Source organism: Crinia signifera, chromosome 6 (assembly GCF_055691185.1).
Source record: "Crinia signifera chromosome 6, ASM5569118v1, whole genome shotgun sequence".
Classification (NCBI taxonomy): domain Eukaryota; kingdom Metazoa; phylum Chordata; class Amphibia; order Anura; family Myobatrachidae; genus Crinia; species Crinia signifera.
The window spans coordinates 219865606-219875182 of record NC_139222.1 but is presented as its reverse complement, the minus strand read 5'-3'; positions in this window follow the sequence as shown (position 1 = coordinate 219875182).

Genomic DNA, 9577 nt, shown 5'->3' with positions numbered 1-9577 from the left:
TTATCTCTCTTTATCACCCTTGCATTTATCTCGTTAAGGCTTAATACATCAGTCCCACAGTGAGATGTGTGCTATGTGAATATAACTACACCAGATTTTGATTACACCTCAATAGTAGGGATGGCCATCGACCATCGATGAGTTGAAATCATCGATGGTTCATGGCCGATGTCAAATACTTTTGCCATCGATGGGGGAGAACCAGATGGTTTCCCTCCATCGATGGAACAGCAAAACAATGTTTTGCTTTTTTTTTTATTTCAAAGGGCCGGGACACGGAGCATAGCTCCGCCCCCTGACACCCACGAAGCCCTGCCCCCGTGTTTTAATTGGCCCATAGGCCAATCAATCAAACACAATGGATGACCATCGATATGTAAAAATATCGATGTCATCCATTGCATAGTTTAGCACTATCGATGGCCTGTTGCAGAATTGCCATCGATGGCCATCCCTACTCAATAGTATGGAGTACAATAGCATGCAATGTAGTACAAAAATACCTGCATGCACATACTATTTTGCCTTGCGACAGTGACAATATGGAAGCACGCATAGCATCACAAGGGAAACTAAACAGTGCAATTTGAACTAAAAAAGATCAAATGGCATGTGATCATACCTCCCAACTGTCCCGCTTATCGCGGGAACGTCCCGATATTTTGGGACATTCCCGAGTCCCTCCTGCCGATGGCAGTATCCCGCGGCGGGGGGGGGGGGGGCAGTTGGGAGTCCCCCCCTGTAGTCCGTGAATAGATGCTGTAAGCATGCGCACAGCGTCTATTCTTGCAGGCAGAGGGGCTGGGGGCTGGCCAGCAGCTCACAGAGCTGCTGGGCATGCCCCCACCGCGGCGAAAAACTGGTGCGTGGCCTTGCAACAGCGTCTCGATTATAAGCCACGCCCCCTTTTCGGCAGGCCACGCCCCCAAAATCGCCTCCGGTGCGCACACCGTCCCGCCTTCGCAGAAGTTGGGAGGTGTGTGATAATCTCACCGTGTATGGGCACCATTATGGTTAGGCTGTGGAGGGGAGGGGAAGGTTAGGGATAGGTTTCAGGATGGGGGGTGGGGTTTAGGATTAGGTGGCGGCAGTGCCGTAACTAACAGGGGTGCAGCTGCTATGGGACCCAAGCTGCTTTCGGGGCCCGCTGCTCCCCCTGCACCCAGTCGCTGCCAGCCATATCTGTCCAATTTCCTTTGAAATGCAGAACACTCATCATGGCCACACACAGAACGATTGCGTAAACGATCAGAGGGTTTACGCACTCATTCAGTGTGGCCATAATCAGGGGTGTTCAGGGTCTGTCCGCCTGTCCCTCCGTCCGCTGCACCTCTGTAGTCACCCCCCGCCACTGGCAGACACGTATCATCTGCTTGATGACCACCAGGAACAACCAAACAAGTGAGAACCTAACTCTAGAGGGAATACATACGAAATCCCGGTGGTCGGAATCCTGGCGTTCAAAATCCCAACAAGGGGGGGACGTGGAACAATCCGGGAGGCTTGGGCTTTTTCGAAACCCTCCCGGCCATTCTGGGAGGGTAGGCGACCCTGCTGCTAACTGCTCACCATGTGGTTTTACTAATCACACATCTTTTTTTTAACTGTCAGGAATCGCGGTGCATGACACACCGGTACGCTGGTTCATCCTGCGATGCAGTCCCACTGCCAGCTCCATCTGCGGCCAAAGTCCAGGATTTCCAAAGGTTGTCCTCTGTTCCCACCTTGGTTTAATTGATGATGTGACTTCAAGCCAATCACATGCGAGCATGGGGGTATATAAGCAAGGCTCACAGAATCCCAACTTGCCTTGAACAACTATTTTTTTCCCTGTAATACTCTCCAGAGCCTTTGCCCAAGGCTCCAGGCAATCCCTGTTCAAGCATTACCTGTGTCCTGCTGCTGCTATCTAGTTCCCTGGTTAACTCTCCACCTATCAGATTCCTTCTGCTGTATTTTATCTCCAACATTTCACCTGAAAAACCTGTTGTCAGCCCAGGTTTCTCACAGCAGAGGTAACCATTGGCTTTTAGGCCAAATGCCTACCATCGGCTTCCAGGTATGACCATCGGTTGCGCCATCAGATCTAGTCCATCAAAACCAAACATCGTTCTCTAGACCGCAAACATAACTCCCGGCTACCTGGCCTAAGAACCCCAGCATTGGTTTTCTTACCAATAGTCTTCCTCATTGGCTCCTAGGCCAATTTACCCACCTGTCTCCCAAGCCAGATGTCTCCCTTCGGTTCCCAGACCGACTTCTTTTACCATCAGCATTCAAGCTAAACCTGTTACCATCAGTTCCCAGACCGATAAATACACCATTAATTACCAGTGCAGACAGATCATCAGTCACAGTCAGCTATGTTCAGGGGACCAGAGCAGGGGGCTGCAACCTGCTCATTGGGTGCAGCAGTCCAAAGCTCCTTTCGGGGCTCCCTGGCAAAAACCACTGGTGGGTTACACCCCGCGCCCCTGTTCCTGGTATCAACACTCTGTCCAAGCTGATCCCTTATGTCCCATCAGTCCTCTCTACTGTATGTCATTCCAATTCATAAAAGCTCCAAGCTTCCAGTATACAGCACCCCCCACTGGCCCACCAAGGTCAAAGCTGGGAACACAGATTTCCCCAGTGTTGATATTTAACATTCTTTAATATTATTATTCCTAACCTAGTTACATCCTATTACCTTTTTAAAAAAAATGGTTTATTTTATATATCCCATGGAAGGAGGCAGAGCTAACTGCAGCCGAGGACGGAGGTGCTTTCCCGGAGCTCCCACTAAATCGGGTCCCCCAGCCCATCCTAAGGGACCCCAAAGACCGGCACCAAACACGCGCAGCCTCTCCTCACCTGCTCCTAACAGCAGTGCACCTCTGGTGAGTTCCCCGCTGCCTCCGGCGTCCGTGGCCTACCACTTCTCTGAAGCCGCGGGCTAAATTTAGCCGCACCTGCCTGTTCCCTCCCCCGCTCTCCAGACCCCCTCTACCCCCACTGCATCCTGGCAACTGCGGCCCACAGCAGACCTGAAGCCCCTGGCTCAATTTAACAACATAACCCACCCAGGGTCATCCCTCCTTACACCCGGCCTACCTTGCTCACTAACCTCCTGGAGCGCCACCCCAGTCTCCCTGCCCTGCTGCTGGACATTACAAAGCCCTACCCCACTTTGGCAGAGGGCTGCTTGCTGCTGAGGGGGCTCTGTGGTCCCAGGACCTTGGAGGGCGGTGACAGCCGCCTTCCCCAGGGCACAAAGGCCTTCACTGCCGCAGCCTGGAACCTAGTCCAACAAGAAGTGGCAACCTACCTCTCTCAGGATACAGCATCAGAGGTTCTGACTATCACGGTCTGTATAAGCTGCAAACCCCAACCTACTATTGAATGCTATTTGACAATCACAACTGTACCCTTTACCCACACCCAATATCGTCCCCCCTCACTCCGATTTACAGTGGATCTACCACTCCCAGGGATTAGTCTTGGGGCGCTGTGGCTGTGCGCTGGTACGGGCCCGGAGCTTCCTGAGTCCCCCTCACCAACCACCTCTTTCACAGCCTCCCCCCTCCCCTCGAAGATATTACGCTCCATCCATAATGCCACACTGAACACAGGACCCTGCGTCCCTTGGGTGCCCCACCCCGGTTCTAAGCAAATTTTGGCTCCACCCATCATCAGCATCATTATTTTTATCAAATGTTTATTTTCTATTGATCTGTTCACTCCCTACCTTTAAAATAATCCTCTTGGACATCGTCTTCCCTGAGACTCACACACATGCAGAAGTCCTCCACCAAAACTCCTAAACAAAAAGGAGGCGATATTTCACAGCACTTCACTAGAGGAAAGTCCCAGCAAAGGGGTCCCAGTTCCCCCTCTCTAACTACTATGGAAAAGGACAACACCCCATCCCCTGTCCTGTCCACCAGGGAGGACATCATGGCTCTCCGCTCCCTCATCACCGAATTTAAAGACTCTCTTGAATCCAAGCCCGATAAAGCAGTCGCCTCTATCAAATCTCAACCCTAGCTGCCAGAACGACAAAAATTGTAGCCCGCCAAGATAGCTTTCAGAAAGCCCTAAACAATACTGGCAGGGATCTGGATCATATAATTACCGAGCTCTCCGATCTCCGCACTAAAAACGAAGATCTTGAAAACAGAGAACACAGAAATAATCCGCATCCGTAACATCCCAGAGACAATTGTCCCTGATGCCCTGGAAAATTACCTGGGCAATCTGTTTTCTTTCCTGGTCCCCGATATCGACTCACGGTCATTACCTCTAGAAAGGGCGCATCGCGCCCTCCGACCCAAGCCCAAAGACAAAGAACCACCCCGTGACGACGTTATACGATTCCTCACCTTCAAAGACAAAGAGCTGATCCTGGCCTCTACCAGGGGTAAACCCCACATCCTTTTTGATTCCGTCAAACTCCAAATTTATCAGGACCTCTCCCCTCTGACAAAGAGAATTTCAGGACCTAACCAAAACTCTTCGCGACTGAAAAATCAGTTGGGGATTTCCTTTCAAGCTCATCGTTGACCTAAACGGCAAAACCGTCCTCATTCACGACCTCCGAGAATGTAAAGATCTTCTCTGCCACCTAGAAGAGGCCAGTCCTCCATCTGCTGGGAACTTCTCGGCCCCGTAACAGCACCCCCCCCCCCCATAGTCGAGGTGAACTGTGTTTTGATGTATGTTCTAACCCTATACCACTAGCATGTTATTACTGGACTCAAGACTGTGCCCACTATTTCACCCTTTTCCTTGCATGTTCACTAATTATGCTGAGAGCCCTTTCTAGCTTTTCAGCTATATATATTTTCAATCACAGTTATTATGTTACTGAGGTGTTATATTTGACTGCTTTATATATCCCATGGAATATATTCCTCCTCTTAATTAACACTGTGACCCTTTGTTTATCTGTAGACACTGAGAGTCAGCTGCGGGCAGGAGACTTCAATTGAATAGGAAAGCCGCTGATTGGCTGAGAGAGCTCTAGGTGAAGTACAGAGGACAGTGATTAAGCTGAGGAAGATGAGGGGCTAGTGGCTGAGGATGGTGATGGAGCTGTGGCTGACTTAGGGGATATGGCTGGTGATGGATGCTGTGGGGGAGGTGATTTGGGGTTAATAGATCTACAGTGTCTAGAAAGACAGTCAATAGGTCTACCCCAAAATGTCGACATGCAATAGGTCAACAGGGTCAAACGGTTGACACATGAAAAAGTCGACATGAGTTTTTCATGATTTTTTTTTTTAAACCGGCTTGTTCTTACTTACCATCCGTGTCAGCAATAAGGAAGGCATTGCAAGACACCATGCAAAACGCATGGCAAGCGAAGCAAGGGTACCTTTTACACTAATTGGGAGTCTAGGTTGTGGAAGTCGAAATTGCAGCTCTACGCCATTAACGTATTACAACTGCCCACTGCGCAATTCCCTGGGGCCACTTGCATCTTATTAGCTTAAACGTACCTACCAGGGCCGGAGGTGAAACATTAATGTTTAAATTCTTAAAGATAGGTTTCCTTTTCTCTCTTTCTGTTTGCGTGATACTCCCTGAATAAACTCCAAATGCAGTATAGTGAAACGATCACTATATATGACCTTACTGATACCTAGTTTATGTTGTATGTTGAATCAGTGTGCTTGAGAAACAATGGCTACAATTCCAGCTCATACCAGTTCCCTGTTCCACCTCACCCCAAGAACAAAGACAAAGAATCCAGCATGCTCTGACGAGATTCCCATTTACAGGAAGACGTCCCCGTGAAGCTGAGAGCCAATGAAGAGTTGCCCAGGCCCCTTTCTTGTACCCAATGATCATTCAACCTGACCCCTTTGCTTTAAAAGGCCCAAGCGTGGGATCCAAGGGCATTATTATGTAATCTATCCAGAACACATACCCAGGGATCTGGGATTTGTATCCGGCCGTGGTATCTGCTTCTCTTGACGGTAATTGCTGTTCCTTATTTGTAGCACAATTATAATCTGTGTAGGTGATATATGAAAAAAGTAGTATTGATTCATTCTAGACATTTTTGCAATGTACATGGAGCATATATGTTTGATGTGGGCTGTTATTTGTCTCATGTGGCGCCACGTTGTGCTTGTGACCGTAATTAGATGTCGGAAGTGGGAGAGTTTTGATTATGTAAGTATACATTTTGCACAGGTCTGTTTGGATTTGTGTGTCCTGAAATTGTGGTGTTTCACTTTATGCAAAGTCCTGAAATGCCACTTCCTTTCACACTAAACAGCCTTTATGGTCGAGTCATGCCATGGCTGCAGACGTATCTTCATATGACATGCTACATTACACAGTTTTCCAGGAAAAAAAAAAAAAACTAACATTCCATTTCTTATGCAGACACAGGCCCTTTCTAGTTGAATCGGTACCCTGCATTTCCCATGTGATCTCAGGGGGGCAGGCAGCTGACGTCACAGGACATAACAAATGTGCGGATAGTGTAATGGTTAGCATTACTGCCTCACAGCACTGAGGTCATGGGTTCAATTCCCACCATGGCCCTAACTGTGTGGAGTTTGTATATTCTCCCCGTACTTGCGTGGGTTTCCTCCAGGTACTCCAGTTTCCTACCACAATCCAAAAATATACTGGTAGGCTAATTAGCTCCTAACAAATTACCCTAGAATGCGTGTACATGTGATAGGGAATATAGAGTGCAAGCTCCACTGGGACAGGGACTGATGTGAATGTTTAAAAATTCTCTCTGTAAAGTGCTGCGGAATATGTGTGCGCCATGTAAGAAACTGTTAATAATAATAGTAATAAATCAGCCGCCTGCGATGGACTCGGACCCCACAAGTCTGAGTCAGCCCAGACTGACATAGATTTGCAAGCAGGGTAGATATCAGTCGATGGTCGCGATTAATTGAACGTTACCCTGAAAATGGATGTTTATGCAAAACATCCATTCGCAAAGCTTAGGGAATATTCACTGGGCGGCGAGGACACCCCAGCGGCATTAGGCTCGCTAAGCAGCAACATTACCGTTGCTTAACTAGCCAACTAGAATGACCCCACAGTCACACACTGAATAGGTACATGCTGCACATCATTTTAATCAGCAGAAGCTGCTTGTGCGTCTAATGTGCTCCATTTTGGATAAGACACTATTTAATTGAAAAAGATGCAAAAGAGATACCCTGTGATACAAAAGTCGCATTTACTCAAACAGGACTTTTTGTTGCACGCCCATTAGTTGGTCAGGTTTAGCGCACAATAAAAACCAATCTTAATGAGCTTGAACAGCACAGGAAAAAAAAAATTCAATTGGATAATCACCTTGCAATCACAGGTTGCTTTAGATGGGAGATCAATCATCAGGCACAATAAATCAACTGAATATGGACTATGATGCCTGATTTTGTGTTTTTCATTGAGCTCAGTATATCCTCCCCTACAAGCCCTATATGTTGGATTGCACACTGATTTAGGAACAGCCATTGACCATTAACTGTTAGAAAATATGAACGGTCACCCATTAATGTTAATGGTTTACCACCATTCATGGTAGCCATGGACCCAATGTTTACGTATTTCATGCTTGCAGAGTAGTGCAGAGCTACTAGGCTATCAGCCAGTAGCCCTGTACTGTGGCAGTGCCATGGCTTCAAGGGCAGCAGCTTACATGGCAGCAGCACACACACCAACACAGTCAGTGTGTGTGACATGTCCCAGGATGCGCTGGTGCTAGCCCACCTCGCTGTCTTGGCACTGGCTAAACTAAGCAGTCCAGACACATGGGGTGACATTTAATGAGATGCGAAAATGTGACTTTTGCAATATTTTCAGCCGAAAACAGAGGCCGTTAGCTGCGCCAGAGAAAGCTGGTTCATCCCGCTGTCCCTGCGGGGTGAGCCAGCTGTGGAGCAGGGAGCCAGGGCTGGATCCTGGATTGGTAAGGATATTGGTGTAAACGTGAGGTGTGTGTATGTGTGTAAAATAAAATTATACTTCTGTGTGTGTGTGTCTTTTCTTTTAACATTCTTTTTACAGGTGGACTAGTGCCAGCGGGCCCATTAATGCCCCGCATGCTGTGACTTGTGGCTCTCCAAGTCCCAGCATGTGGGGGATGTCTGCTGGCACTTGTTGTTCTCCTGCATAAAGCAATGTAACGTATGTTAGATTTAACACTATTGGGCCAGCGTCCACTGGCCATGGACGCCGGTGACAGCCCCGGGCTCCAGCCCTGGACGGTTGAAGCCTGGGGGGGGGGGGGCCTTTATTGGGGGGGTCCCCAGGCACCCTGTCCAAGGCTAACCAGCCACAGTGCTTATGTTTCGGCCGGGGGACCTTATATAAAAAGTGTCCCCCGGCTGTGGCATGACACCGTGGGCTGTTGAAGCCTGGTGCAGGTTTTAAAATACGGGGGACCCCCAGATTTTTGGTCCCCCGTATTTTTGGAACCAGGACCTGTCCAAGAGTCCGGGGCTGGTTTCAGAAATACGGGGGACCCCTATGCTTTTTGTCCCCCGTATTTTTGGAACCAGGTCCGGCTCAATGAGCCTGGGGCTGGTTATGCTCAGGAGGGGGACCTCACGCCGTTTTTTAAAAAACATTTTTATAAACACAAAATCGCACATTTCCTCATTATCGCACTTTTCTTTCTGGAATACGCACCTCATTAAATATGCAAATTCAAGGCAAAATTTTGATTTTAAAAACGTGCGATAATGGGTGATTTTGAAAGTGCGAAAAAATTGCATTCTATTAAATAAATGTCACCCATGGAATCCACCCATGGAATCCACCCATGGTTTGTTTAGGACATCTGCACAGATGGCAGGAACAATTGCTGGTATGTCATTGCATAGATTCTTACCATCAATGGTTCCTGCTGTGGGAAATTCTGAACCTTCATTGCTTGTTTTAAATGGCTGCAACTATGTACAATAACGAAATGCAAAACCAGACAGGAAAATATATTTGTTTACCCACACTAACCTTTAGTAAACACATTAGCTCTTTAATAGACATAAAGCAAATCCAACAAATGCATGGAATGGTATATTGGCACATGTGCAGAACTTGTTTTATCTGGATATATTCATATGTTCTAGCTGTGTACAAATGTGTTTGAATACACTATTGTCACAGTCCTTCTTGGTGAGCCAGGTCCTGGGTGACAACTTGTGTTCCGCGCCTTTTTCACTCAATTGCGCATCGTAAGCTGGCCCTACATCAGAATGATTTCCGGGTCAAATGCACTATTTTGATGGGTTATGGGACGCATTGCGTGTGTTTTGAGTGCACATCGTGAGGTGTTTCGGTAGGATGCACGGACCTATGGGTTGTGAGGTGGATACTCAGATCTTAAGTAATGCACGTACAATCTAAATATGCTGCTAACGACCAGTATGCTGGCAGTTGCAGATCTTATGATAGCTCTTATGTGAAATTACATGTATAAGATCTATCGTGTGTCCGGGAAGCTACCGGAGAAATCTTTAGATGCCTTGGATCAAATGCTTATCGTCAAAAAAGAGGTTGCAAAAGAGATTGCCTCTGCCAGCATGACATAGGACACATCTATATCTATCATATT